At 42.9% G+C, this 20,692-nt stretch overlaps 1 long non-coding RNA gene across 2 annotated transcripts in view; it reads right to left on the bottom strand.

Annotated features, from left to right (window-relative positions):
* The window catches only part of LOC127681198 (uncharacterized), a 151,368-nt gene that overhangs the window by 43,973 nt on the left and 86,703 nt on the right, over window positions 1-20,692 (bottom strand). For both annotated transcript variants that reach the window (XR_007977088.1, XR_007977089.1), the window contains one exon: window positions 12,202-12,313. This is a non-coding gene — a long non-coding RNA (uncharacterized LOC127681198). The remainder of the gene's footprint in view (window positions 1-12,201; window positions 12,314-20,692) is intronic.

Below are 20,692 nucleotides of genomic sequence, written 5' to 3'. Positions count from 1 at the left end.
TCCATAGGTGGGGTCCCAGAATTCATGGAAAGGAAGCAGGGAGCTGAGCACCATCGTCCATCACTTCCTGCTTTCTTACTCATGGTGCAGCTTAACCAACTGCCTCACACACCTCCCTCCAGGCCTTCCTACCACAGTGGACTGTATCCTCAAAATGTAAGCCAAAATAAACTCATCCTTCCTTAAGTTATACTTGTCATGGTATTTTGTCACAACAAAAAAGTACTCAATAATTTGATGTTCCTTCTTAGATGGAAAACAGAACCCAATGACAGGCTTATTGGTATAGAAACAGAAAATCAACACATTCCAACATAGACCTGATCAGGTATTTACCCAAAAGAAATGAAACCTTCCAGGCACACAAGGACCTGTACATAAATGTTCATGGCAGTTTTGTTCACAACAGTTTGAATGTAGTAACAAACCCAAACTCCTATCCACAAGTAAATGGGTATAAACGCTGTGGGGGCAGGGATGTAGTGAGTAGTTAGCACAGTGCTTGCCTGGCTTGCATGAAGCCCTGGGTTTGATCCCCACTACTGCAAAAACCTGAGCACTGAAGCTCACACCTATAACCTCAGAACTTGGGAGATAGAAACAGAAGGGTAAGATGTTCAAAGACATTCTTAGCTACCTGAGTCAGGGGTCAACCACCTGACACGTGTTGGATTCTGAAGCCAGAGTGAGGGATGTCTGTATGTTAGACCCTTTTGCTCCTCCTCCCCATCTCTCCCTCTGTCCCCTTCTCCCACCTTTTCTTCCTTCCCTCCTTCTTTCATTCCACATCTCCTTTCCTTCCTTCTTCCTCTTTCCCTTGCTCATCCTTCTTTCTTCTTCTCCCATCTCCCCACCACTCTCTTCTTGTCTTTTTTTCTCCTTCCAAAGCTTACTACCTCCCGTCCCAGGCCCCAGGATCCCAGGTACTTCCAGGACTGCCATTACAAATTAGTGAGCTAATCAGAAACCCAGGCTTCCTGCTTCTCAGCCTACTTCAAAGGGCAGATGCTCTACAGAAGGCCAGTGACCTACAGAGAAGGCTGGGAAGCCTACAAGGCTTTCACTGGCCCCTGTGTACCTTCTTCTGCCTCCCAGGCACAATCTCACACATTCAAAATATAAGAGCACCCTTCTACGGATCATTAGGTATGAAAAGGGCAGGACAGAGTTTGCTTCGGGTAAAGAAAACAAGCCATTCTTCCTTTTCTTGGACCCTGAATTATTGTCTGGTCTATTTGGGAATGGAAGTGGAGTGTGGGGTTGCAGCCCCAGACTAGACTAGGTGGGTTCTTTCCATCTTAAGCCCTAGGAAGCACGGATGGAAAGAGGGGTCCCTTGTCTATCCAGTGCCTATATGACCATCCTCCGGCACATATCATCCTTGCTTGGTGAGAATGGATAAAGATGTTCAAGGGCCCAAGAATAGGAACAGAAGTAAGACTGGCATTGTTAGCTCCCCTGGGCTGCAGGAGGTCCCTGGCAACTAGGAAGCCCATCTGCTGTACCCTCCCTCCCCAACAGTAGGCTCACAGGAAGGGAAGGGGACAATATCAAACCAACTGCCCTTGCTCCAAAGTGTTTCAGGAAGTGAGCAGCAGGACTCACCTGCCTGAGAGCAGGCCACAGCAGAGTCACTCACCAGTCAAGGTCTCTTGGATATGGCATTATGAAGTTCCTTAGCCAAGAGCCCTAGGAGTTGAGTTCAGCCATGTGCAGCACAGACACATAGGCAAGGAAACAGGGCTGAGGATGCCAGCTGACCCCCACCTTTCTGTTTGCTAGAAGGCAAGAGAATCGGTCCTGAAGAGCTACTGGATGCCTTCAATACACCACCACACACAAGAAAGTGAAACCCTAAAAACTCCCTAGCATACTGAGACTGAATAACATGAGGGTAGTGTGGAAGTAGATACTTTGCTATGCTAGATCAGGAAGAAAAGAGGCACCTATAACAGAAAAGTTAAATTGTCCTGGGTCTTGAGTCTACCTCTAAGCCTGATTTACTCTACTTGGGGTCTGGGGCAGCAAGGCAGGAAGCTGCATCATACGAAAGCAGAGCAGTCTGCATGAAGCTGAAAACCAGCCCAAATCCACCTTCTTTTTCAATTTACCAGGGAGTAAGAATTGAGTCCCTAGAAGGTGTATGTTTGCATAAAAGGGGAAAACTGTTGATTATGACTCAGAATCACTTACTGCTGTCCTCATAAGACTTTTACTGCCAGGTTAAAACACACTGACAACCAACACGTCCCTATCTGTTGCAAGATATTTCCTATCCATTCACATTGAGATAGTGAGAGGCCAGTGATTGGAGAGAGGAGGAGGAGCTAAAGGAGGTGAGGGGCGGAGAGAGAGGCTTGGTGGACTAGACAAGCAGAGCAGAAAGGAAGATGCGGATATCCAGATGGCTTCGGGTGTATTTTTGGTGTTTTGACCTTGGAGGAGCCTGAAATGCTGCCTTAGGAAGAACACACCATCCTATCTGCAAGCTAGATCATGGGATAGACTGACCACTGCAAATCTGAGGGTATATAGACATCCCTCACTGGGCTCAGCAGACTTTTCTATGGTTGGTCAGCATTAAGATCCATTGTGGTTCTATAGATGACCCAAAGGACTAGAATTTCCTAGTAGATGTTTCCTGGTAGACAGTACCAATTTACTGGGAAATAAGTAACCAACTTACAAATGGGTATAATAGGAAAAGCATCTTTCTAAATGACTAATTTTTTGTGAGAAATGTGAGCAAGCAAAACAAAGTAAAAACTGGAGTCTAGATAGGCAGCCAAATGCTGCACGCCAGCTTGAGGGCATTTGCACAGAACAGTGACCTTGAGCTTCATTTTTTTGTGGCCTCCTGGGAAGAGGGGACAAGAGGAGATTTCCCCTATACTATTAAGTACGAGATAGTACCATGTGTTGAACACCTTGTGAAACCATGGAATACTGAACACAAACACTAAACATTTAAATGTAGCTCAAAATGAAAAAAAAATAATTCTTCTCAAAGGAAATCCAAGACTGGCACTAGATATGAAAGGTGACAATGAGACAAGTTGACAGGGTGACAAGCAGAATAACCTTTGAGGAGAAAAAGCCAATTTAGACCTTTATCCAACAACAAATAAAAATCTTTCTCAAAAACAAGCAAACAAAAACATAAGGATTGTTTTTAACTTCTCATTAAGAAAATTATAATAATATTTCAAGTTCTAACAGAAAATATTAAATAAAACAAAGTGGGTAGAATTATGTGAATATTAGTCCATATAAGATTCAAGACTAAAAGAATCACAAAAGAAAATGATCTACTTTGTTATACAAAATTCAATTAACATGAAATACAAAATTATTCTAAACTCATGTAGGCTTCTAATAACAAGGGCTCAAAATACAAAACATGATAAATATAAAAACAAAAGATGAAAAGACTACAAAAGGAAAATCAAATCTATAATCATGCAAGGTACTTTACTGTACTTCTCTCAATAATTAGTCAAACAAACTAGAAGCAGTGAAGATAGAAAGGATGTGACCAACATAATCAAGAAGCTTGACCTAGAACTTGCATATAGTTCTTGCATATGTTATTATGCATATAGAACTTGCATAGTAGACTCATATAACATGATGAAAATTGACCACACACTCAACTTTATCATTAACGTGTTTTAAATTTGGGCTTTAGCCCATGCACAGTATTTCATACCTTTAATGCCAGCACTCCAGAAAGTGGCAGGCAGATCTCTTTGAGTTCAAGACTGGCCTGTTCTACACAGTAAGTTTTAAGTCAGCCTGTGCTATATAGTGAAACTTTATCTCAAAAAAATTAATTAAAATTGAAAGCCAATTTTTATGTGTACATTTAACCTTAAATTAGGTTAGAAGTTAACAGCAGGAAGGTAACAAGCAAAACTAGTACCTAGATTTTTAAAATAAAAAAATACTATAGCTATAAGTAACTACAAATTAAGGAATAATTATAGTTGAAACTATACTTAAAACCAAATGATATAAAGCTAATACATGTCAGAGACTTGTAACAAATTAAAGTGGAAATTTAGAGTTGATACTGTTCATAATGAGAAAAACCTTGATAATTACAAAAACATTCAAAAGAAGAGATAACAATATCTCAAAGCCAACAGGAGAAATTTAAAAATTAATATAAGAATGCAATGCTGGAAAATAAATGATAAGATCATGAAGAACTGGTTCTTTAAAGCTGTGACAAGTTGTGAAAACATTACAGAACCAGGAGGTACTTTGATAGTGGAAATGAAAAGGAGACACAAGTACAGACCCAACAGAACTGAAAAGATACATGCCTGTTAAAAACAAGTTGGTAGCAAATGTTTAAAGGTCAGATAAAATAGAAAAGGATGGTTTTCCAAAATTGAGTCAAGAAAAATATTAAAACCTGATTATTCACTAACAGCTGAAGAAATTGAGTGAAAACTTAACACATTCTCAGGGATAAAAATAGTACCCACCATACAAAAGCCCTTCTCAGGAACAGGAAAAGAAAGACTGTTAGGCCTAGTTCAAACTCAATATAAAACATTACAAGAAGAGGATGAGGAATGGAAATCACAACGTAGATGCAAAACTTCTAAGAAACATATAACCAAATCAAATCTAGAAGAAGCAAGATTAATTTATTATTACATAATCCGTTCACCATATATTAACAAATTTAAGGAAGAAAAAATATAAAAACTCAATAAATATAAGAAAAGCAATTTTCAAAATTACATTTCTTTTTCTTTTCTTTTTTTTTTTTTTTTTTTTTTTTTTTGGTTAAGCATTAAAAGGCCAGGCAAGAAAAGACACCTACACCCAAACCTCATGATCGGGATCACCCTAGAACCCCAGTAGATGAAGAGAACCACCTCCTCCTGCAAGCTGTCTCATGGAGTGCATGCATGTATGCACGCACACACTAAATATAAATAAAATATTTTATTTTAAAGCCTTCACAGATTACAGAAAAAGGGAAAATCCTTACTTTGATGATAAATGTCAAATCCACAGGAAATGCTAAGTTAGGGGGAAATGAAAGAAAAATCCTGAAACTTCTATCAAACAGTGCTTCCCTTCAGGATGTCCTTAAAATATGAAATGCTTAATGATAAAGAAAAGATGGATACATCTTTATTACTTTAAATCAAGACCTTCCATTCCTTTAAAGATGCTTTAAAAGACCGAAAGAGCCATGAATGAAAAGATACTTGTATACAGAAGAGTAACGGCTTTGAGGATAGAAAGAACTCTGACATAAATAGAAAAATGTATAGAACACTGATTGTTAAAATAAACAGTCTAAAGATGTGGAAGGTTCTTCATACACACACACACACAACCTGAAAGGTCAGTAACTCATACAAAGTTCTGAAACAATCAAATATACACAACCAAATAAGCTATTGTTACACTCCCATAAAACTGACAAAAACATCTGGCAATATCCTACAAATTATAAAGCATTGACAAGATTATGAAGCAACAGAGACAATTCTACACTGCAGCAGGATGAGTGTCTGTTTGTGTGTGTGTGAGAAAGAGAGAGAGAGTGACAGACTGTGTGTGTGTGTATGACTGTGTGTGTGTGTGTGTGTGTGTGTGTGTGTGTGTGTGTGTTTGGCACAATGGAAATTAATTTTTTATTGAGGTGAATTCACACAAGCTGGTGGAAATTAATTTGAAACTACTGTATAGCATTGAAAACATTCACAGTCTGTGACCAGTAATTCTACTATTGTGTTTATTCCCTAAATGAATGTACATGCTCAGCAGGGGATTGAACAAAAATGCTTACAGTTATACTGTTTGCAACAGTAAAATAAAATCCTGGAAATCTGTTTATTCATAATAATATAGTTAAAAACCATGATGTGCCTGTCTTATCCCATACAGTAGTTCGGCAAAATGAAGACATTTTAGCTGCAGTCAACAATGTGAATGCACCAAGGAGTAAAGCATCCAACCACTGGTTGGTTCCCACAGTATTACAGTCCTGCCTTGGACCTTAGAGAGAAGGGAGGACTCAGAGATGTATCAGAGGAGCACTCAAGATTAGTCACGTAAGGAGCAATTTACTGATGATATGGAGATAGCCCAGCTGTTTGTCAACCAGTGCAGCCTTACTGGTGCTCCTGGGCCACAATTGTTAGACACCAGAACAACAAAATACCAATATGATTCCATTTCTTATATGGCACCACAAACTAAGCAAGTAATTGTTTATAGACACAAATATAAGAGAAATAAAGAAAAATAAGTGGAAAGACAGAGATGTCTGAGAAGTGGTTACCGGTGAGAAAAGCAGATGAAATGGGGTGGATGGAGGAGGAGGCTTTCTCTTTCTCTCAAGTGGACAGGGGAGTACTGAGTGTTGGCAGTACTGTTTTTCCTTAGATACAATTTATAAATGTATGATCTAAATACTTCACCATATGTTTTCTCTATTTTTTTTTTACATTACAATTAATTTAAAAGAATAAGGGATTGTAACCTCAGTTGCTGGGAAAGAGTCCCCACATGGTGACTGGTGGGCTTCTGGCTCTTCCCCGTCATCTCAGAGACACCCTTGCAGGGCTGGGACCCAGAGCACATTAGGCTCTAGCACCCACTCACTGCGATCATAATTATGCTTTAAGAAATCCCTTGAAATCATTTCAACTTTAGATGTCTTTAAAACAAGGGCAGGGAGCAAGTGGCTACTGCCCTTCCTCTTGTCTGGCTTGGCACATCAATGCCAAGGCATTGAAGAAATGCAAGCAATGAAGAAATGCTTAATTTGGGTTCATTAGCACGTGCTTCACCGTGAGCGGCCAATGCCCTCATCAAGGTTGGCTGAGTCAGGGAGTTTCTAATACTGTAGTAAGTCTATTCTGAGGGCCAGGCAGTTGGGATGTTTTGCAGAATGTATACATGCTCACTTTTTTTTTGACCACCCCAGTAGACAGGCATGCATAGTTAACGGTCACTCTTTGAGTTCCTTGGATGACTTCCAAGAGCCATGCCCATGGCAATTTGTCTTTTTATCTGAAACCAAAAGTGAACTTTGTGCAACAAAGCCATAGCTAAGAGGGATCAATGGTCTGGGCCTTCTCCAAGATGCAATATGCTCATCCCAAGATGCCAAAACACAAACAGAAATCTTGACATGAGAACTGCAAGTTGCAAAGGCAAAGTGCTGGTGGTTCCTGCCTCACCTCTGGCATCTGAGCTGAAGCCACAGCCAGAGGAAGTGAAGAGACTGGGCTATTTTTTTTTCTGCATTTCCAAATGTGGGCCTTGGTCAGGAATGTGAGATGTATCGATCAAGGATCTACCATATTAGATCTTAAGAAGGTTTTCAAAGTCCTCCCCCTCTGTCAAACGTAATCATTTCTTTTAGGACTCAGCTCATGTTGGGTCTGGAAATACAATCAATGACTGAAGAGACTAAAATTATTTATAGACTCAACTAAATATGTCAAACTAATCTTAATATGTGGATGTGTGTTCATGTTCATATGTATGTGTATATGTGTGCACATGTATGTGTGTGCATGCACATGTTCATGTGTATGTATGTGTATATATGCAGAATGCATGTGGAAGCCAGATGTCATTCCTCAGGTACCTGGCCTGGAACTCGCCAAGTAGCCTAGGCTGGCTGGCCGATTACCACCCCCCCACCCACCCACCCCCACCCCCCGCTCCTCCCCAGCAATGAGAATTTTAAGTCTCTCACCATTATGCCCAGCTGCTTTTAACCACATTCAAGAAGTGAGCTCAGATCTTCATGCTTGTAAAGCAAACACTTTACCAAACAAGCCCCTCACACATCATGTATAATACTGCTTTCATTTGTTGTTTCTGTTATTCTTTCACTGGCTTTTCTTTGGATCCAGTTATGTAACCATGACTTGTTTTGTTTTGTTTTAAGATTAACCCCAAACTTCCATTACAAGGACTATCGAAGCTCAGAGAGATCCCAAAGCCCCTCTGTTTCTCTCTGCTCCACTCCTTAAACTTGAGGGCTAGTCTTGACTCACCCTCAAGTGTCTAGGAGCAAAGCTCCACTGTGCTCCGCTGTCCATGAGAATGTCCACCACACTTGGCATTCAGGAACATGTAGTGACAGAGGGAGGGGCCCTCACTCGCGCATAAGCTCATCTATCTTTTTCAGAAGCCCATACCTGTCATCCCACTTCCCAAGCAAGTGTTCTCAACAGTGACCAGCAGGACAGCCCTGTGGACAGGGAGGGGCCTTCAGTCACCTCACATCACCAACTCCTCCACTCTGCCTCCCCACAATGGTGCTCCTTCCCTTGAAGACGTGGAACCTTTAAATACTTTTGAACATTTCTAGTTCTATCTAATGACCTGAAATGGAAATTTTCCTTCAGATAAGGTATCTGACAATAAATGTATGCATTCAGACCTTAAGCATTGATGTCCTCTTGCTTCTAGTTAAGTCCTCACGTTTTCCACAGATGGACCAAACTGTACAAACTACTCTTTCAGAAAGCACAGACCTTCCTTTTCTTCTGCCTGTGCTTTCCTGTTGCCTTTGTGTTGGAGATGAATCGCAGCTGAGCACACAGCAGAGGGCGGGCCACACGCTGTGTGCGCACAGAAGTCAGACATCCTTCCAGTTCTTAGCACAATGTCTGAACTGAATAATCCCCACCACTAACCCTGGGGTGTGGTCATAACATCTTGAACTCGTTTATCCGATGGCGCAGTACAGTGGCAGTGGTCAACCCTCCTTCCCTAAAAAGGCATAAGAAGCTTTGCCACCAGAGCCCACCTCTTCCACCCGAGTCCAACATCAGCCCTCTTTCAACTGTAGCATAATATCACTGGCCCAGATGGCTGAAGTGTGTCTCTTGCCACAAGAAGATACATGAAAGTTCCAAGATCATTTTCTCAGGATTCTCAAACATTAAAACAAAACTTCTCTAATAATACATAGTACAGCCCTATTAAATGCCAACCAAAGATCAAGTTCCCAGCAGGCCTTTATAGTTGTACTATGATTTGATTGGCAAGCCTCTGGCTATCCAAAAACTTTAGGGTTTTTTTTCTTAAATAGCGGCATTTTCTCTCTAAACACCATACTAAACAGAAACCACCACAACTCAGTTGGTTTGTGCTCTAGACCCACGTGCCTCTTAAACAGGGCACAAAAACACCCATTAAACTGTTCTTGGTATACACAGGTCGGAAGAGACAACAAAACACATAACATCTTATTTATTTGCTTATATGCTTCTGCCAATCTTAAAAGTTCATATTTTTAATTCTTGTAGCCTTTAAGCAAAAGTTGTCAGCTTCTCCTATTAATATTATTATTACTCATTATTATTATTATTACTGATGTTTAATTAAAAACAACTTCCCTAATCCTTTCACAAAGCTTTAATGATTTCTCCAGATTTTCCAAGTGCATTTAGCAAAGCTCTTAGAATTTTAAAATAAATGCTGAGTCCTGAAAGAGGGTCTGAACTTCCCAGCAACAATAGAAACCGGATGAAGTTCACACCCACAGATTCCTGATGGCTGTTTCTCTGCCTTACTGTTCAGGACTGTGCAGTACAGATTGTGTGGTACCTACCAAGCCTTCCAACTGCAGAGTGCAGGGTACTCTCTGATCTATCTCATTTTCTTCTCAAGGTTCTGATCCTTCCACCAGCTTTATAGATGAAGAGCAAACCAGCTTGCTCAGGTAGTTGGGTTACCTGCCCTGCCTGACCTGGAACAGTTAGGGAATGGTAAAATGTGCCCTGGCTCCCCCTGGGGTAATAGACTGAAAACAAGCCTGTCAGGACCTACAGGAATGAATGAATGAATAAATAAATAAATAAATAAATAAACAAACAAATAAATAAAACCCTGAAAGACACCAAGGAACTTACTGAGCAGGAAGAAAGACAGGTTGGAAGCTCCCTAGTTGTCACACCGCTTTCTTAATGTTATCTTCCATCAAGTCGGATCTTGGAATCTGCCAGCACTTCAGACTAAATGTATCTCTTCTTGCCTGAACCTTTCACACACTAAATGCCTCCCTGGCTTATTTGGCAGGAGTCCAAGAGCAGCTTACACTTCTGCACTCTGAGGAGGGTGGCCACTGCTGTAATACAATGGGCGGAGACATCTTGACAATAGTGCCAGTTGAGCACACCTTGATCTACAGAGCACACAGTAGTAGTCAGTCTTTAAAGCAACGATGTTCCCATCACCCTGGCCCCCACCAGCCAACTGCTATACCAGGGCCATGAGGACCAGAAAATAATTTTAGGCTCAGGAGACCAGATTTAGTCACCAATTTAACAAACCTGCCCACCAGCCCCAGGAGGAATACATAAGGAATATGACCACGGTCTCTATATTAAAAGCTCTGTTGACTGTGGGTACTTTACAGAGTTGGGCGGAAGGAAGAGCTAAGCTCTCTCGCCTGCAGAGCTCCTCACAGGACAGCTATCCTCCTTCCTTGTAAAACCCCCAAAATTGCAATGTAAGGATGGAAAGGGCATCCAGCTCCGTGAGTCTGCACTTCAAACAGATCCACCAATATGGAGCTCTTTCTGCCCCATAGGACACCCCAGCCCAGAGTAAAACTGGCACAGGTAGCAGGACAGACTTCTCTTTAGCTCTTCCTCTGAAGGCACCTAAGTGGCAACCCTAGACCCAGTGTCCTTTTATCCTTTTGAGTTAGGAATCTGAGGGCCCTGCAGAGGTGGCTATATCCTTCTAGATGAGCAGAGACAGGTGAGATTACAATAGAACAGAAGCTCAGACAAGTATCACCTGGGCAGAAATCAGTGGGAAAGTTTCAGATCAACACCAACCCAATTTTGAGACCTCTGTCCTCAAGCAATAATCCTGCTCTTTGCCTGTGTTCTTGACCCTCAAGTTGTTCAAATGATTCTTCCTTGTCCCCACATGCTTCCTGCCATCATCCCACACATAATTACATAAAGACACTATAAACAACAAAAGCATCAAACTTGAGTACAGAAGGCTGATGCTAGTATTTGGGCACAGGGTCTGATCATTAGTTGGGATTACATAACTACATAAACATGGGTTGGAAAACACTTCTGTAGAGGTTAGTTTAACAAATACCTGTTCTTTCTCCCACCACTCCACTCCCCACCCCCACCCCAACAACAGAAGGCAAGCCTGGGGTAAAAAAAAAAAAAAAAAAAAAAAAACCAAAGCAGGCCTGATATCTCTGGGCACCTGGCCACTGCCTTGCAAAACCAATGGCTGCCAGAACTTTCAAGATGCAAAGCAAAAAGAGGACCACAGTGCCCTCCTCCAGGCCAGCAGGTTCTTGTGCAAACACTGTCCCCAAAGTTCAAGGACAGGCCAAGTCACAGAAAGGGTACTGATCCTGACAAGAAGGATAAACCAAACCAGCCAGCTTCAAGGAAGACCATACAGATCTCCAAGTTCCTCTACTCCACTACCTCTGTGCCAGCCACCAGTCTGGTTGTCCATCACCTCCCCAGGGGCCGTTCGTCACCAGCAGTGTTCCCATTTTAAAATATGGTGAAATGTGGGGCATCTAGGAAAGGGCACCTGCTTTATTAGTGACAGGGCAGGACATTCCTCCCAACCCGCATTCCCACTTCAGTAGGAGTTTGGGTTTGGTGTGGTATAGTGTGCTTTGGGGAGAGGACTGACAAGGTGTGATTCCCCCCTTCTCCCCCCTCCCAGTGGAATCCTTTTCAGGGGGTGGCAGGACTGTGAGCAGGAAGAAAAATCCCTTTGGTCCTGGCACCCAGCATCAGACCCATATGATCTTTCTACCAAGTACCAACAGACATCTCTGGGGCCTGACCCTTCCTAGAGCAGCAGCCCAGGAGTCAGGTCTGCAGCTCAAGGCAGCCAAGCTATCACCGGGGGCGCGCGGCGCGCACAGGGTTACAGCCCAGCGGCAGCTGCAAGTGATTGACGCGCGGGGGTCACTTGAGGTTCCCGTTCCCCCAGCCAGGCCGTGAGCGCAGCCCACCGCGCACACGTTGGCCACCCTGCCAGCCCCCGCCACCGCCACCCAGACACCTGGCGTGAGAAAGGCAGCGACAAAATGGAATCCCAGCACTGTGGCACTTCCCGGTGGCGGCCGCGGGAGAAAACACAGTCAGGGAAAAATAAAGCGCAAGGAATCCATCCGCGGAATAAAAACCCAGAGTCCCCTACCTTCAGCCTTGGGGTAGCAAGCTGGTCCTGTGTGTTCTCTGACCCACGGATCCAGCACCCTTCTTCAATTTTTCCGGTCAGTCGGGATATTGTGCATTTTTTTCATAAACACCTGTTTCAAGTAAGGGGTAAAGACCTTATTGAAGGAATCGCTCTTAAGAAATAACCTGTGCGTATGTTTGTCCATCCAGGCGTGCATGCGTGTTTGTATACACACATAGGCACACGAAATACTCATGTACACTGGAGCACCAAACTAGACAGGGGGATAATAGGAGAGTCGGCTGGTGGTGAGCATGCTCGCGCCGGGAACAGATCCACCCTCTGTTATTCCTCTGAATAAATATAAATCACGATCAGAAACCCAAACAGAAGCATCCCTCTTGAATTCCTGCTGGAAACACGGAATAAATTCAGCCTGCAGACACAGAATCTAATCAGCAGCTGCTTTCTGAATCCAGAGCCAACCCATGCCAGGCTTGTCTTTTCCACTAGGAGTCCAGACCTTTTTTTTTTTTTAAAGGGGTTTTAACCTTTTAAAGATACAGTACACCAATTATCACTTGAATAGCATGGCTGGGAATACTGGAAGAAGGCAGCACCAAGCCTATTGCCACACAGGGCAAATAGCAGGCAGCGACAATGTTCATTGACTTTCATATATCTGCACACATGGATAATACATTACATGGTGGGAGACATATGCAAATACAGGATATAACCGAAGCACACATGTTAATTGCATGATGGGCTCCCCAGTGATGGATAGCACTGCATGTGAACACTTCTAAACATTCATGTTTAGTAGGTTAGACTCTCAGCAGACTTTTCAAAACAGGGATCACCCCTCTGGCGTCCCTTATTGCTCCTGAAGGGCCAGGTGGTTGAAGGCAGTGAAGTCTCTGCTGAAGCTCACCCTCTACCCAAAGCTTAATCCCAGAGCATGCTGCCCTGCCCTGCCCTGCCCTGCCCTGAAGTCCCAGGGAACTACTGAAAGGTGTTCCCAGCACTAAGGATGGTTCTGGCACCATTTCTGATCCATCTTGAGATTCAGTCCCAGATCGTGTTCTAGAACAGGTTTTCCTCTACTTAACATGAGAAATTGAAACTGCCACCTGGGCTTTGGTGTTGGACTGTTCTGATTTGGCTCCTCTTCAAATTTTTGTTAGCAAGGTTTCATTGCTGTTCTGTTTTTAACTTTGGGGAGGGGGGGTTGGAACAAAGTTGAACATGAAGGTTGAACAACAGGGGAGAGAGATAAACCACCCCCAGCCTAAAATGCGCATGCCAACTACTTCAGCCACCCAGATGGCATCTATTCCAGTTTTGTTTTAGCTTTTAAAGAGATACCACTGAGAAAAAAACAAAAAGCAACTTTACTCTTGTTTGAAAGGAAGACCAGTGCCTTCCACCCAAGAGCCCCAGAGCTGCATCCCGGTCCTGCTGCTTGCTCCCGGCCACCAGCAGGCCCCTCCATCACTGTGTTCCTAAGGCCACTCTAGGACAAGTCTCTCTAGTTCTAGCCCCAACTCTCATTCCCTCTCCTGGTCCTGCCAGGCAGAGCACTGAAACCCATGCCTAGCTCTCTCTTACCTAGCCCTGTCTGCCTCACTAACCCCCCACCCCAGCCAAAACCAGCCCCCTCCTCTCCCAGACTCTTTAGAGAAAATTATCATATTTCATGTGTCATCACCCTGGCTAGCTGAGTCTGTCACTGATTGGTTGGGCACTGGCAGCCTGAAATGTCACCAGCCACACAGCATGGAGCTGGCTCTCCCATGGCTTCCACAGACCTGAGCTTAGGAGGCTTGGTGACAAGGCCCAGACCTACCACTGGGAGCCTGTCACTCTTCTCAAAGCCTCTCTTCTACCCAGACCTGGGGGAGGGGAGGCAAAGGAGGCAGGAGTGTCTGTTACCCTGGTGTTAAAGGAAGAGGAGAGGAAGCTTGTAAAGAAATCAAAGAAGTCTCTATCCCTGTTCAAAGATCTAGAAAATGTTCCCCACCAAAGCATTCTTTCTTCACATTAAAACATCAGGAAGGCTAGAGAAAACAATTTTTATTTTCTGCTGCTCATCTCTCTCTAATACTACAGCACCAAGAATCATAATATGGTCAAGCTGTCAGGAATTCAGAAGAAGATTTGGGCCCACTCCAAATCTCTTTTAAGGACCCGCTCTCAACTATCCCTGCTTGGCCTTAATGCATTCTAAAGCCCACATCTTTTTAAGACTCACTTGTCTTTGTAGTGACCCCACAGGAGCCATGTCTCCAGCAGATTTAAAGCAACTCGACTGGGCACTTCAGTCATACTTCATCCTGTTCTCTGCCAATGTTAAGCCCACACCTTTAGCTTTTGGTGTGGAAGTTGTTTCTCAAACTTTAGTTGTATTTAGGCTGGAAGAAGGACTCTTGCAGGCAGACAGGTCACGTGGTCCAGCCACACACAGGGCAGAAGCTCCAGACTCCTCCCCTAATTCCACACATAGACCATGGGTTTGGTGGATGATAAAGGGGGCTCCTATAAGTTTCTTGTTCATTCTTCCCCCAAAAAGCCACTTATGTGACCAAAATGTCAGGGATCCCACTGGAAACCAAAGGATTGTGCCATCAAGATGTAAGCATTTGAAGGAGTAAAAGATTCAGAGCCATGAGGCCTGGGGTAGGAACATTTATGAAGATTCTGCACAGACCTTGAAGAAGTCACAAGTCCTGCACAGGGCCCCAGGAAAGGGTCCTAGAAAGTTCAGGCTCAGCAGATGGAGACTGGAGGACAATTATGGGTATAAAGAAATGCAGAGACAGATCCAGGTCATGGGAGCAAGACCAGTTCACTAAAGACAGAATGGCTTTCTCACAGCTTCTTTGCAAAGTGGGAAGCTTGTTCTTGATAGAAGTCGGAACTAAGAATGAGAAGGAGCAGGCAGGATAGCAGCTCCCTTGGGGGCCACCAAAAATACCACACACACACACACACACACACACACACACACACAACTTCAGTAACCAGATAAAACACTGAGCATGTGCGAAGGGGTTGGGATTACCCAGTGGGAGTTCTAAAGGAACAGCAGCACCAAGGAGAAGCAGAAACACAGAAGCAAAGGACTGTCCCCTTCAGCAGAAGAGCAGGGTGCTGGTCATAAGGTATGCTGGTAGCAGCGTTGCTAAGCAAGCACACACAGAATAGATGCAGAACTCCAAGAGCGAGGAGACACAACCACAAACAAACATACTCATAGGGAAGGAGGACCTGACTGCTTAAAGAAACAAACTCAGAATGACTTCATAGTCCCCTTCTAAAATGCACTCACAGACACATCTGCACAATGCTTACAGGTGACTCCAAGGAAATGTACTGAAATCTCATTAGCTGTCACACTAGCATTGCCCTCTACATGATGATAAAATAGAGACATGACATCACTGGCATACCCTTTATTAAGAAACATTTCTGTAGATAACTTGAGGATCTCTGCTAAGCAAGGGGGAAAATAGGCCAGGAAAATAAACTCACAGGAGGATAGGTTATTATGTAAGAAATGTAATGTGGAATGAAGCCAGGTAAAATGTACGGTTGAGTACAGAATTGATAGCATATATAATTTAATTATCAAACATTTTGAAAGATGAGAGTCAAATAACTTAAATATGTAGTATTCCCTCTATTCTATAATATCACCTGCTACTGATTTAATCATTTACCTATAAAAGAACAGAGAGAGACACAGAGAGGGAAAGACAGACAGACAGACAGACACTTTCCAGGTTACAAAGTTTTGATAGAGTATTTGGTTGTAAGTTGTTCTATTTTTTATTGGTTATTATTACTAACATTCTACAGTGTCTAGTCTACCTTCTTACCTACCTTCTTACCTACTAACCACCATCTATTTGTTTTTAAAATACATGTTCCAGAATTAAATTTATATATTAATAAAATTGAGAAATGTTCAATGGAGATACAGAAGCAGAATCACAATAATGATGATAATAATAACTAATAATAAACAAGACTGAACTGAAAGGACCATTTTTGTCAAGTAGACAATTCCAGAATGCCTCTTCTTCCAAATACCATGTTAAAGTAACAATAAGGACTGACGTTGTTCATAGATGGATGTTAGTTTAGAGATGGTATCTTGTTATGTGGCCCAGGCTAGCCTTAAGCTTCAATTCCTCCCTCCTTGGCATCCTGAGTACTGGAATTATAGTGTACATAACAGCACCCAGTACAGCTGAAATATCCAACCAGAAAGAAAACAGTAGAAGGGCCATTGGCCAGGAAAACAGAGAAGGAATAAGAAGAGGCTTATTTGCCAGTTAGAAATACATAACACTTCAGTGTTATAGTAACCAAAAAAGCCTCACACTGCATGCAGAACCTGCAAAACAGGCTGGTGGGACTGAGTATAGTCAAGAAACAATTTGACTATAGTTTGTCATGTGAAGGTAAGAAACGAAGGCTGAATTTTAAATCCATGGAACAAAGAAATCATTATCCAGTAGCATAATAATAGTATTTGTCTATGGCTTGTTGAAAAGAATTATTTCCTTTAACCCATGCCTTATTTAAAATCTGTTCTGTTTTCATAAAAAAAAAAAAGAGAGAGAGACCTCAAAGGATAGATACTATAATTTATTATTAAGCTATTCAATGCCATAAAGTTATTTTCTAATAGTGTAAAGAAAAACTGAGGTCATCCAGTCTATGCAAAATACCATTGGGACAGGCTAAACAATGTCCCCCACAGATACATACTACCTAATACCTGGAAAATGAGCATTACCTTATATACAAATGGTGTGAATAAATTAGCGCTTTGGATATGGAGAGGTTACTCTAAACAAACTAGAACTCTGCATGGAATCACAAGGATCTTTTGTAAGAGACAGGAAGCAGGCAGAGAAATCATGGGATTACAGAGGTCAGGATCAGAGGGATGCAGTCAAAAGCCAGGACAAGTCAGAAGCCATCAAATGTAGGAACAGATTTCCCCCAGAGCCTCTGGAGGGAGTTTAGCATTGTCCCTGTCAATACTTGATTGCCACCCAGTGAAACAGACTGAAGATTTGAGATGTCCAAACTATGAGCAGATGAATATGTCATCCGATGATACTTCTTACTCAGTCACAGCCTATGAGAACCCTCTGCAGTGAGAACTGCAGGGATTCCAGCAAGTGTTCCCTCTTACTGTGTGCCAGGCACGACTCCAGGATTTACACATCCTAGCCATTTAATTTGTACACAAGGGGACAGTAGAGAGTAGCTGTGACTAAGGCTACTGTAACCTGGGTTATAGTGCTTTCTCACTTGTCAAGCAGAAATGTTGTGGCCTGGACAGGGAAATATGCCCTCCAGACTCATACTCATACACTCAGCCCAGTTTTTGGTGCTACTGAGGAAAATGAATGATGCTGGAGAGCCTTAGATCCTAAAGTTTAGAAGGTAAGGCCTAGCTGGGTGAAGTAGGCCACTAGAGAGGGGACTCTGAGGATGTGGTCCCTACTTCTGACTACTCAGCTTCTTTGTCTGCCATGATGGGTCTCTGCCACACACTCCTGCTGCCATGAGTCCCACCATGCCTGCTTTGCTGTGATGGACTGTACCCTTCCAAACCATAAGCAGCAAACAAAACAATTTTTTTTTTGGTCTGCCTTCTAGAACTTGCTCTTACCAATTCTCCTTCTCTCTTGATACAAACAAGATGTGAGTCACTCGTAACCATTAAAATATTCCTCAACTATTGGAGAATGTTGATCAAGTCCTCAGGGACCTGAGCTGGTCCAGGCTAAGATGCCTCTGCTCGTCATGCCTCAGGTCGTCTGCTTTCCTCACTACACTCATCAGCTCCCTGGAACACAGCCTCCTACATTTTAGATGTGACCAGATGACCACCACTTCTACTAAGTAGATATACACAAGCTACAGCCCTTGGAGCAGCCTGATTTGTACAACTCCCATGATAAGAGTGCATTTGACATTATGGAAGGATTGCAAAAAACAGAAACACAGGGGAAAATGTGACAAATACCCTATATGACTGGTCAAATCTAAAGTGTTTTGCTGTTTTGCCCTTTGATCTGGAAAAGCTAGCTATCTCATTCTAGAGAATTCTATACTTCTCTCAGTACCATTTTTTCTGGGAATAAGACTACACTGATGTACATGCTGGCTTTATTTCAAGCCTGCTAAAGTTCCATCAGCATCTATTCTTCCTCTCGCATCTTAGTTGTAACTCAGCTATTCAACCAGGACTATATTTCCTAGCATCCCTTGTAGGTGTGTCCAGAGGACAGGCTTTAGCTCTGAGTTGCAAGCTCATATAAACTGAGTGGTTTTCTGATCTTCCCTTGAAGGGAAAGGTCACACTCTCCCTCCAATTCTCTTTCCTATTTGCTGGAGTGTGGGCTTGGACGTCATGTGGATGAGGTTGACTGAGCAGGAAGACAAAGGACCCTGAGTCTGTGGTGCTAACATTTTATCCAGTCCTGGTTATCCTCAGTTTCCAAGAAGGAAAGTAATTTTTAGTTTATAAAGTTTTTTCAGGTTCTGTGACAACAACTGAATCTGGGAGTGCAAGTAATACACTTATATCATTCCTTATCTGTCTGTCTGTCTACTGATCGATTTATGTATTTATGTATTTATTTATTTATCTGTAATTACTGTTACTGAGCCACACTCTTTCCTGGTCTACACTCACACCATAACCTTACATTTACCTATCCCACTTACATATTATATTGTAAGAATAAACCCATCATTTTGCCCTGACATCTGGGACCTAATTCTGTTGCCCTAAGTGTCTACTATCCTTTACAGCTTCATAACATTCTTCAAAGGGCAGTTCAGCTGCCAAGCTCACTAACCCACACTCAGCAGAACAGCTGATTAAGATTGAGTACAATGCAGTGAGGAGGACTGCTGTGTCAGTGTGTGGAGGAAGGAAATGACAGGTCAAAATCAAGAGCCAAATGGAGGAGGAGATTGGGAGAGGAGGAGGGAGAGGAGGAGGGAGAAGAGGAAGAAGAGCGAACTTGCTATGATCCAATCTCCACACTGAGAACCTCCTCATTGCTAGCTCATTTTTTAAATATTTTGATTATTCCAATTCTTTAAGTTGAGTATGTATAGGTTTTGAGAGGAGGTATGTACATGTGTGTACATGCAAGCATGCATTTGTACAAGTGTGTGTATATACATGTGTGTGTGGAGGCCAAAGGACAACTTTGGGTGTCATTCATCAGATGCTGTCTACCTGTTTTATGGTCTAGAACTCAATGAGTAGGCTAATCCTGCTGGCCAGCAAGCCCTAGGGAACCCCCAGTCTCCTTCTCCCCAGCTCACTGCAATTAAAAGCATCTCCAGGACTGTCTCAGTTAGGGTTTCATTGTTGTGAAGAAAAACCATGACCAAGGCAACTCTTATAAGGGACAACATTTCATTGGAGCTAGCTTACAGTTTCAGAGGTCCAGCTCATTAACATTATGAAGCACGGCAGTATGCAGGCAGACACAGTGCTATAACAGAGCTGAGAGTTCTACATCTTGGTCTTACTGCAGCCAGACTGTCTATGGTCAGACATAAGCATATATATATATATATGACCTCAAAGCCCACCCCCACAGTGAAACACTTTCTCTCACAAGGCTATACCTCCTTCACCTAATAGTGCCACTTCCCATAGGCAAAGCATATTCAAACCACCACAGGATCCAACTTTGTTGGCCTTCCCATGTGGACTGAAAACCAGCAGCTCTCCAGGAACCACTCAGGCCTGCAATAGGACTGCAGAGGCATCCTGGCTTACAGCCGAACCTCCCCCACTTCTCATCTCCTAGGAGGGAGGCAGACATTGCTGGTTTCTCCAGTTCATATGGAGTCTATGGAGTTTTCTTTGATAAGAAACTAGGCCCAATATCAACCAGACAGACATGATACCAACATCTCATACCAGGGATTCAGTGTACCAAAAGCATAGCCTGAATGCACTTAGTAGAAAACAGAACAAGAAAAGGAGCGAGTGGCCCAAAGCCTGGGTGTTTCTAGAGCACCAACTCAGAGGTAGACATTTTTCAAGCAAGTGACTCATAGGGTCTAATTTTGCCTTTTCTCTCAGACAAGGCTATCTTTGCTCTGCTAAGCAAAGTTCACTATGAAGAAGTTTCACCCATCTAGTGAGAACCCACTTTGGGAATCTCACACACAGCAGCCACATTTCAGAACACCTCTGCTGCACTGACAGGCTACCTGGCTTCTAATAAGTTTGCGGTCCCTGGCTAAGCCAAGCTGTGTGTGTGTGTGTGTGTGTGTGTGTGTGTGTGTGTGTGTGTGTGTGTGAGTGTTCGGGTAGGTGAGGTTCTTTTTGATGACCACTGTCTATCCCAAAATTCTACAGACAGATGCTGGGCCATGGCTACAGAGGACTCTATAGCACCACAGGAGCAGAGTGTGAAATTTCAGTTGTACTGAAATAACAACATCAACA

This window comes from Apodemus sylvaticus, chromosome 3, assembly GCF_947179515.1.
Source record: "Apodemus sylvaticus chromosome 3, mApoSyl1.1, whole genome shotgun sequence".
Taxonomy (NCBI): Eukaryota; Metazoa; Chordata; class Mammalia; order Rodentia; family Muridae; genus Apodemus; species Apodemus sylvaticus.
Note: the sequence above shows the minus strand (reverse complement) of the source record. Positions and strands in the feature narration are given on the sequence as shown.